The following is an 8,694-nucleotide window of genomic DNA, read 5'->3' as shown; positions in this document are numbered from 1 at the left end:
GTTGTTTTTTGGGGTTTTTGGGGTTTTTTTTGGCCGTGTCGAGGCCTGTTCGGGGGCCTCAGCTCCTCCCCCTCCTCCCCAAAATCCTCCTAAAAATCCCAAAAAAATTCCCCTAAAAATCCTTCCAAAAGTCCCCAAAAATCCCCAAAAATCCCCCCAAAATTTTCCTCAATTTCCCCCCCGAAAGCGCCAAGAACCCGCGCCTCACTGTTAAAAAAAAACCAAAAAAATTCAAATTATTCCTGATTTTCCCTGTTTAAAAACCCCCAAAACTCAAATTATTCCCCATTTTCGCTGTTAAACCCCCCCCAAAAAAATTCAAATTATTCCGTATTTCCACTGTAAAAAAAATCCAAATAAAATTCAATTTATTCCCGATTTTCACTGTTAAAAAATCCCAACAATTCGAATTATTCCTGATTTTCAGTGTTAAAAAACCGCCCAAAAAAATTCAGATTATTCCCCATTTTTCCTGTTAAAAAAACCCCAAAAATTCAAATTATTCGCGGTTTTTACCCCAGAACCCGGCCTAGCTTTGCTTGCCGGGTAATTAATTTAATTTTAATTAACACGACAAGATTTATTTGTATTTTTTTGGGTTGTTTTGGTTTTGTTCGGGGGTTTTTTGTTTTTTTTTTTTTTTCTGTCTGGACACAAAGGTTGGGACGGCCCCGGATGGGCCGGGAAAATTCCTTTTATTCGCTTTAAAAGCGCCAATAAATTTTATAACAGGTAATTAAAAGTTACGAGGGAGGGGGGGAAGCTCGGCGGGCACAATGGGGATAATAAATTCCCAAATGAGAGAGGGGGAAAAACCAACAGAATAAAATAAAAAAAAAATAAACAAAAAGTCAAAAAAAAAAACTCCGCGAAAATAGAGAAAAATGACCAAGAAAATCGCCCCCCAAAAATAGAGAAAATCGCACAAAAAACCCGGTTAAAAATGGCAAAAAAATCGCTTTAAAATGGCAAAAATATCCTTTAAAATAACCCCAAAAACCGCTCGAAAAAAGCTTTAAAAATCGGCCAAAATAGCGAAAAATACCCGAGAAAATCGCCCCGAAAAACAGAGAAAATAGCACAAAAAACCGGGTTAAAAATGGCAAAAAAACCGCTTAGAAATAGCCCAAAAAACCTTAAAGATAGGAAAAAAACCCCATTAAAAATAACCCCAAAAACGGCTTAAAAATAGCCCAGAAAATGCTCAAAAATCGCTTAAAAAAAGGAAAAAACCCGCTCAAAAATAGGGGAAAAAGAGCTCAAAAATAACCCAAAAACCTCCTTAAAAACAGCCCCAAAAACCTCTCAAAAAGGGCAAAAAAATCCTTTAAAATGGCCCCAAAAACCGCTCAGAAATAGCCCCAAAAACCTTTTATAAATAGCAAAAAAAACCGCTCAAAAATAGCTTGAAAAACCTGAAAAATCGCCCCAAAAAAGCCTCAAAAATCGTAAAAAAACCTCAAAAACAGCCCCAAAAAACTCCACAAAAAAAGCCAAAAACCCCTGAAAAAAAAGAGCAAAAAAACCGCTCAAAAATATCCAAAAATAACAAAAAACCTCAAAAACACCCCCCAAAAATGGCTTTAAAAACCCCCAAAAATCGCAATAAAATTCTCAAAAACAGCCCCAAAAATCGCTTTAAAACCCCCCAAAAATCGCCAAAAATAACAACAAAAAACTCCTTCAAAAATCGCCCAAAACGCCCCAAAAATCCCCCCCAAAAAATCGAATTTTTGGGTTTTTATTGGTGCCCGATCCCGTCGGTCCCACCCGAATTTTCCCCAAATTAACGCTGCAATTAACGAGCCCGCGATGATTTCTAATTAGTTCTAATTAGTTCGAATTATTTGTAATTATTTTCAAATGCGGCCGAGAATATAAAAAAAAAAAAAAAAAAATTAAAATAAAAAATCAGAGTTAAATCGGAAAGAAAAAGCGAAATTGGTATTTTATTTTATTTTATTTTATTTATTTTTATTTTATTTTTATTTTATTCTATTTTATGTTATTTTATTTTATTTTGCTTTTTTTCTATTTAATGCCAGTTTATTTTAATTTTTTTCTATTTTATTCTATTCTATTTTATGTTACGTTATTTTATTTTTACTGTATTTTATTTTTATTCTATTTTATTCTATTTTATTCTATTTTTTCTATTTTTTGATACGTTCTTGTCTTTTGTTTTATTTTATTTTTGTTCTATTTTATGTTATTTATTTTATTTTATTTTTATTCTCTTTTAGGTTCTTTTATTTTTATTTTATTTTATTCTATTCTATTTTAAGTTACGTTATTTTATTTTATTTTTATTCTATATAATTTTTTTTATTTTATATTTTATTTTCTTCTATTTTATGTTACGTTATTTTATTTTATTTTATTCTATTCTATTTTCTTCTATTTTCTTCTATTTTATTTTAATTTTTTTTCTTCTATTTTATTCTATTTTATTTTATTTTATTTCATTTTTATTTTTAAACCCCGAACACCGCTCGGATTTTCCTCCCCCTCCCTCCTCCCTCATCTTAAACCACAACAACACCAAAAAAAATTAAATAAATAAAAGAAACCAAATTAAAATAAATTAAAACCTCATTACCCAAATTGGAATATTCGGGATTGAGGGAAAAGAATCCAAAATAAACGAAATTTCCTCCCTTTCCGAGCTCATTAAATTGCAAATTAAAACCCAATCAGCGCTGAGCGGTTTCGGGGTTTTTTTTGTCGGGGCTGCGATTTCTCACTCAAATTAAAAACAAAATAAAAAATGAAAATAAAATAAATTAAAATCAAATCCAATAAAATAAAATCGAGCAAAGCCGGGAAATGAAATTGCTCCATAAAAAGCCGAGAACGAGGCGAGCAATTTATTTTTATTCCGTTTAATTCCGGTAATAAAATAAAATAAAATGAAATAAAATAAAATAAAATAAATCCCTTTTGAAATCTTTTCTTTTCTTTTTTTATTTTTAGCTCCGAACGGCGCCGGCGATGAGAAAATCAATTTTTTTTTTTTTTTTTTTCTCTTCCTCCTCCTCCCCCGTATAAAAATAAAATAAAAGAATTCAATCTGTATAAAAAAAATAAAAGCGGAATTGGGGCTGTAAAGATGAGAAAAGAGCTGGAAAATCCGATTTTTTTTATTTATTATTATTATTATTTTATTATTTTTATTTTTATTTTAATGATTTCTCCTTCTCGTCCCTGCCCGGCGCTGTAAAGAATATTTTATTTTATTTTATTTTATTTTATTTTATTTTATTTTATTTTATTTTTTTTGTATTGTATTGTATTTTTATTCTATTTTATTCTATGGTTTTTTATTTCGATTTATTATATAATTTATTTTATTGTATTTTATTGTATTTTGTTGTATTTTATTTTCTATTTTATTTTATTTTATTCTTTTCTATTCTTGTCTATTTTATTCTATTTTTATTCGCTTCTATTTTATTCTACTCTATTTTCTTCTAATTTATTTTATTTTATTTTCTTCTATTTTCTTTTATTTTATTTTCTTCTATTTAATTTTCTATTCTATTTTATTTTATTTTATTTTACTTTATTTTATTTTTCATATTTTCTTTTTCCGAGCAGCCAATCTTTGATTTTCCCCCCGATTTTTTTGCGGCTTTTTCTCTCTTTGGCCAAAGCGGAGCTCGCGGCTGTTTATCAATTAAATCAATTAAATTAATTAATTAAATTCAATAAATTAAATAAATTCAATAAATTAAATCAATTAAATAAATTAATTAAATTCAATCAATTAAATAAATTAAATAAATTCAATAAAATTAAAAATTAAAAAAGATGAAAAATCCCCCAAAATTCGCTTTTTTTACCCCCTCCCCTTCGCGCAGGAAAATCCGAATTTTTGGGGTTTTTTGGGGGCTCCGGGAAATTCCCAGCCCTGCAAATTCTTCAAATTCTTTTCTCTTTTTATTTCTTTTTATTTTAATTTTTTTTTTTTTAATTTTCCTCTTCCCGCCTGGAAATTCCCCAAATTTCGGGTCCCGATTTCCTGCGCGGCCAAATTTTATTTTTTCCTTTTTTTCCCCCATTTTTTTCCCATTTTTTTCCTTTTTTTTTTCTCCTTTTTTTCCCAATTTTTCCCTTTTTTTCCTCATTTTTTTCCTCCTTTCCCAACAATTCCAAACCTTTCGATCCCGGCCGCATTAAATGATTTATCACCATTAAATTATTTATCATTATTAAATTATTTATCATTATTAAATTATTTCTCGCTATTAAATTATTTATTATTTAAATTTAAAAATCACCCAAAAAGGGGGAAAAGAATTCGAGGGAATTTTGGGGAATTTTTGGGGAATTTTCCTCCTCCGCGATTTTTTTAATGGGAATAAAATAAAATAAAAATAAAGAAATAAAAGTTTAAAAATGGGGAGGGAGGAGAAGGGAATGGAATAAAATAATTATGAAATAATATAAAATAATATAAAATAATATAAAATAGAAAACATGAAATACAAAATATAAAATATAAAATATAAAATATTGAATATTAAATATTAAATATTAAATATTAAATATTAAAATTAAATTATAAAATACAGAAGAAAAGCGGGATTAATAAGAATAATTATTATTAATAATAATGATATTAATAATTTGTTTTCCGTGCTGTCCAGAGGAATAAAACAGAATTAAAAAAATAATTTTTTTTTTCCCAGCGGGGAGGAGCGAAAAGAAAGGAAATGAGGAATTAATTAATGAATTAATTAAAAATTAAATCAATCCGTGGAAATTCCGCTTTTTTTTCCCCCATTTTTCTCTTTTTAATTTTTATTTTTTGGGGATTTTTTTGGGGGGATGGGGGCGCCTCCAATCTTGCCCAAAATTCCGGGAAAATTCCGATTTTTTTTTTTTTTTTTAACGGATTTTTCCTTCCAATCCCCCCCGCAAAAAAAAATAAATTAAAAAAAAAAAAAATTCCCTCATTTTCCCAACGGCGACAAAAACGGGACGCCAAAACCTTGAAAATAATTGGATTTTATGGGGATTTTATTGAGATTTTATTGGGATTTTATTAAGATTTTATTAGGATTTTATTGGGAATTTATTGGGAATTTATTGGGAATTTATTGGGATTTTATGTGGATTTTATTAGGACTTTATTAGAATTTTATGAGGATTTTAATGGGGTTTTATTAGGATTTTATTGGGAATTTGTTGGGATTTTATTGGGATTTTATTAGAATTTTATGAGGATTTTATTGGGATTTTATTAAGATTTTATTAGGATTTTATTAGGATTTTATTAGAATTTTATGAGGATTTTAATGGGGTTTTATTAGGATTTTATTGGCATTTTCCCCCAATTAGCAGCGAATTTAATGAGATTTTTTTTTAATTTTATTTTTTTTTCCCCCGCTCCTCTCGCCGGAGAATCCTCCAGGATAAAAACCCAAATTTGGGATTTTTTACCCCAAAAAAAAGATGAACCAGAGGCGGCACCGCTCGCTTTTAATCTTTTTTTTAAATTATTTTAATTATTCTTTAATTAATTAATATCGCCGTTTACGTCGCGGCTCAAGGACACAAAAAAACCCAAAATTTGAATTTTTTTCAGTTATTTTTCCCTTTTTTTTTTTCTCAGAACGACGAAATCCCATTTTAATTTCATTTTTAATTTCATTTTTAATCCATTTTTAATTAATTAATCCCCCCATTACAAAAAAAAAACCAAAACCACTCTAAATTTTTTTTTTCCGTACAATTTTTTTTATTATTATTCTTCTTTCCTTTTTTTTTTTCTTTTTTTTTTTTTTTTTGCATTTTCCCGAGCATGAACAGATAAAAGTCAAGACAAATAATCAATAATTAATTAATTATTCTACATTCAGTGCAATTGATTCCTACGCTACTTAATAAGCACAATAAAATAATATCAAATAATAATAATATTAATATTAATAATAATAATAATAATAATAATAATAACAATACTGTGCGTTCTCCACTAGGCAGTTTCAGTTGTTGGGATTTTTTTTTTTTTTTTGTAATTTTTTTTTTTGTCATTTTTATTTTTTTTTATTCTTTTATTTTTCGATCATTAATCGTCATCAATTAATTAATTCCAAGAAAAATAAGCAGCAACGAACGACAATAAAACCGCAATTACAAAGACTTCCAAAGCATGACTCCTATAATTACAAGACAAGGTTGGCTTTTTAATTAGGTTTTTTTATTATTATTAATTATTATTATTAATTAATTAATTTTTTTTTTTGGCTACTTAGTAGCTTTGCATCGGGGCCCGCTCGCTTTTTTCTTCTTTTTCTTCTTTTTTATTTTCTTCTTTTTCTTCTTTTTCTTCTTTATTTTTTCTTCTTTTTCTTCTTTTTCTTTTTCTTCTTTTTCTTCTTTTTTTTTCTGATTTTTCTTCTTTTTTTTCTTCTTTTTTTTCTTATTTTTCTTCTTTTTTTCTTCTTCTTTTTCTTCATTTTCTTCTTATTTTTCTTAATTTTCTTTATTTTCTTCTTTTTTCTCCTTTTTCCTCTTTTTCTCCTTTTTCTCCTTTTTCTCCTTTTTCTCCTTTTTCTCCTTTTCCCTCTTCTTTTTTTTTTTAAACAATTAAAAAAGAAAATTTTAATTTTTTTTTTATTATTATTATTATTTCTTTTCCCCGAGCGAAATGGAAGATCTGGAAGCCCCTGGTTGCTTAATTAAAGGTTTGATAATTAATTAAATTATTGCAGGTTTTCCCTTTTTTTTTTTGTTTTTTTTTGCTTTTTTTGCGTTTTTTTAGGTGGTGCAGGAAGAACTCGGAGTGCTGGCAGAGAGGGGGGAAAATGGGGAAAAAAACGGGAAAAACGGGGAAAAAAACGGAAAAAAAGAGAGAAAAATGAGGGAAAAATAAACAGAGAAAACGGGAAAAAAAGGGAAAATATAGAGAAAAATTGGGGGAAAAAAGTGGGAAAATAGGGAAAAAAATGGGAAAAAATGGGAAAAACAAAGGGAGGGGTGAGCGGCTCGGCCTGTCCCGGGATTCCCAAAAATTCCCCAAAATTCCGCAAAAATTCCCCCAAAAATTCCCCCAAAATTCCCCCAAAAATTCCCCAAAAATTCCCCCCAAAATTCCCAAAAAATTCCCCCAAAATTCCCCAAAAATTCCCCAAAAATTCCCCAAAAATTCCCCCCAAAATTCAAAATATTTGGGGCTTGCGAAGGAGAATTCCAGGGAAAATTTTGGGAAAATCCCCCTGGGGTCGTGGGGAGAATGAGGGGAAAAAATTTCCTTAAAAAATAAAAAATTTCCCCCCAAAAAAACCCGAATTTGGGAAATTCAATTTTTATCCTGATTTTATTTCATTTTTTTTAATTTTTTAATTTTTTTTTTTTGGTGCTTTTAAGGAGCTCAATAATAATAAATTTCATTTTTAATTGGATTTTTTTTTCCCCTCCCCGTTTATGGATTTTTAAATTGAAAAAAAATAATCAGGAATTAAAAAAAAAAAAAAATTAAAAAATTCCCAAATTCGGGTTTGGGAGCAGCCGAGAAATTTCATTTTTAATCCGATTTTTTTTTCCCCCTTAATTTTGAATTTTTTTTAAGAAGGGGAGGCGGATTAAAAAGAGAAAAAAATGAGAAAATCGGAGAAAAATTGGGGGAAAAAACAGAAAAAGGAAAAAAAGGATCAAGATGGGGAAAATTTATTAAAAATTGGGGGAAATTGATAAAAAATGAGGGAAAAAAGGATAAAAAATGGGGAAAAAAGGGAATTTTTAAAGGAAAATCTAAAGGCGGGCAGGACCGAGGGAATTTTGTCACCCCGGTAATAAAAAATAAAAAATTAAAAATTAAAAATTAAAAATTAAAAAAATCTCCGAGGCTCCTCCAGGTAATCCCAGCCTGGGAGGGGCTCGGCCTGGAAAAGCGAGGCTTAAATTAAAAAATAATAATAATAATAATAAAAATTAAAAAGGGAATTGAGGATTGTAAAAAAAAAACACAATTAAAAAAAATCGCTAAAAAAAGAAACTTTAAAAAAAATAGAAATCCTAAAACCAAAAAAAAAAAAAGGAAGAAAATGACAAAAAAAATGAGCCAGAAATTATAACATTGTGAGGGAAAAAAAACAGAAAAAAAAAAGAGAAAAAAAACCAGAAATAAACACAAAGAAAACTTTTTAAAAATCTGAAAAAAACACAAAAATATGCTAAAAAAACACTAAAAAAAATCTCAAATAAAGCACTTAAAAACACTACAAAAATCCAGGAAAAACGCTAAAAAAAGGGGAAAAAAGACTTAAAAATCGGGGTAAAAACAGTGAAAAAAAGGGGAAAAACAGTAAAAAAAGTGGAGAAAAAAGGAGGGAAAATGGGGGGGAAAAGGAGTTTAAAAAGGCAGGAAAAAGGAGAAAAAAGGGGGGAAAAAAGTAAAAAATGGGGGGAAAATACTGAAAAAGCCGGGGAGAAAAAGGAGGAGAAAAGGGGAGAAAAAAGGGGAAAAAAGGGGGAAAAAATGGGAGAAAAGGGGGAAAAAATGGGAGAAAAAAGGGGAGAAAAGGGGGAAAAAATGGGAGAAAAAGGGAGAAAAAAGGGGAGGAAAAAAAGGGGAAAAAAAATTTTAAAAACCGGGGAAAAAAGGGGGGCAGGAAAAAAAAAAATAAAGAATCAAAGCGCGGCTTTCACCCGGAGCTCAACCCCCCCCCGGCGCTACGTTCGAAAAAA

This window comes from Sturnus vulgaris, unplaced genomic scaffold (assembly GCF_052056855.1).
Source record: "Sturnus vulgaris isolate bStuVul1 unplaced genomic scaffold, bStuVul1.hap1 Scaffold_234, whole genome shotgun sequence".
Classification (NCBI taxonomy): Eukaryota; Metazoa; Chordata; class Aves; order Passeriformes; family Sturnidae; genus Sturnus; species Sturnus vulgaris.
This window is presented reverse-complemented; position numbering follows the sequence as displayed.